General features: G+C 35.0%; 1 non-coding gene across 1 annotated transcript; it reads left to right on the top strand.

The window, feature by feature from the left end:
• Window positions 1-622: 622 nt before the first annotated feature.
• On the top strand, window positions 623-729 carry LOC149015537 (small nucleolar RNA R71). Its single transcript, XR_016173763.1, has one exon. It is a non-coding gene; the product is annotated as a small nucleolar RNA R71 (small nucleolar RNA).
• The last annotated feature ends 1,568 nt before the right edge of the window (window positions 730-2,297 follow it).

Here is a 2,297-nt window from a genome sequence, read left to right as displayed (position 1 = left end):
AATTGATGCAAAAATATTATGATTGGTGGTCTCTTGCTTCTGCATAAATTGTGAAGAAACTGTAGCCATTTTCTCAATAGCATCTTCCCATGGAGCTTTCTTCTGAAATGATTGAGCCTGTTGATTTTTAGGTTGTCTTTCAGTATCTTGATTGTTTTTCCATCCAAAATTCGGATGGTTTCTCCACCCTGGATTGTATGTGTTGGAATATGGATTGCTCTGTCGGTTAAAGTTCCCCACATATTTTGCTTGCTCTAACTGATTTTGCTCAAAAGGATTAACCATTTGACATTCATTGCTATAATGTATTCCCTCACAATAGTTGCATATCACAGCTGGAGGTTTGGTGCCTTGAGTTGCTAACAACCCTACTTGCTTTGTTAATGCTTCAAGTTGGACGGCCATGGCTGTCATGGGATCGGTTTGAATCCTCTGCAAAACTCTTCTTGGGGAAACTCTATCCCTTGGCCTTTGATATGCATTTGAGGCCATAACATCCAAAAGATCAAAAATTTATGTTGGATCCTTGTTCATGATTGATCCTCCTGCTGCAGCATCTACTAATGTTCTTGTGGAATTAGATAGACCATCATAAAAAATTTGAACTTGCCTCCATTGCTCTATTCCGTGGTGTGGACATTTCCTTAGCAAATCTTTGAATCTTTCCCATGCCTCAAATTGTATTTCTGAATCATACTGCAAAAAAATAGAAATATCTATTAATAAACTAGCAGTCTTAGATGGTGGAAAGAATTTTACCAAAAATTTTTGAGCCATTTGATCCCAAGTAGTGATGGATCCTGGTTGTAGAGAATGCAACCAACTCTTAGCGTTGTCTTAATCTTATGGCATCATCAGTAACGCCATTGCTCTTGAACGTGTCGCAAATGTCCAAGAACCCATCAATGTGAAGATTTGGGTCTTCACTAGGCAATCCAGAAAATTGATTATTTTGCACCATTGTAATTATCGCTTTGATTTCAAAATTGTTAGTCTACATACAGGTGGGCTCCTTATAGCTGTCCTATTATCTCTCACAGTTGGTGCAACATACTCTCCTAAAGTCTTGCGCCTTGGTGCTTCAACTTCAAGAGATGGTTGATTATTATCAAGATCCATTACTCCAAAAGTGGAAGATGAATTTGTTTTATCTTTCTTTGCTTTTGAGTTCCTTCGACAAGTTGCTTCAATTTCAGGATCAAAAGGAAGTAAATTATCGTTTCCTCTCCTTCTCATGAAAAATTAGTAGGACCTGAAAAATCTCCAATTCACAATTACAAATAAAATAAAATAATTGGAAAGAAAAAATATAAAAGAATTCAAATTAAAACTAGCAGTAACTGATATTGATATTAATATAATAGTCCCCGGCAACGGCGCCAAAAACTTGTTGTGAAAAAGTACAACGCAAGTGTATGCTTTCGTAACAAGTAATATAATGATAAAAGATCGATCCCTCGAAGACTATAGATTAAGTACCAAATTAATTATACCAATTTTATTTGAACAAATAATAAGGAAGATAATTATTCTAGACTATATTGCAAATTGAAAGTTAAATTGAGATTATTAATTGCTAAAGACCTAGGGATCAGATTTCACCATAACTAAGCATTCCCACCCTTTTATCCAAAAGTTAAATTGAGATTATTAATTGCTAAAGAGTCAGATTTCACCATAACTAAGCATTCCCACCCTTTTATCCCTCTTTATAATTTGAGAAATATTTTCCTGATTGATAGTCGAGATTCCCTTCCCTATCTACTAGTCTCTCTTGAGTACTAATAGAAATTCTCTCAATTGCTAACTCACTATATTTCTATGTGGGTTACAACAACTGAGAAATCATTAAATTCTATGGATTCCCATGTAACAACTACACAAACCATGTAAGTATATCTCTATCTTACATGTAAGTCATGGCTTTTACTCCAATGAGCTAAACACATAAATCCCCTCTTAGTTCATTATGATTAACAAATCAGTTGATTAGTGGCCAATTAATCAAAAGCATGAAGAATAGAAGTAAAAACTCAATCAAAGGAAACAATATTCAAAATTATATTGATGACGTCAAGAGTAGGAATTCAAAGATAGGCTACATCTGATCCCTAGAAAAACTAAATTAGTTCATACTAGAAACTAAAAACATTACAGAGGAGTTCAAGAACATTGAAAGAAGATCAAGAAAAACTTATTCCCAAGATTCAGATCTCCAAAGCCAACCAACGTCTCCTGGTTCGATCTCTCCGCTACTCCAAAGCTCCAAAAACGTCCTCCTCTTTTCATTCTCCTAA

The sequence above is a fragment of the Hakea prostrata genome, chromosome 5, assembly GCF_041222555.1.
Source record: "Hakea prostrata isolate BN-2017 chromosome 5, UWA_Hpros_2, whole genome shotgun sequence".
In the NCBI taxonomy this organism is placed as follows: domain Eukaryota; kingdom Viridiplantae; phylum Streptophyta; class Magnoliopsida; order Proteales; family Proteaceae; genus Hakea; species Hakea prostrata.
Note: the sequence above shows the minus strand (reverse complement) of the source record. Positions and strands in the feature narration are given on the sequence as shown.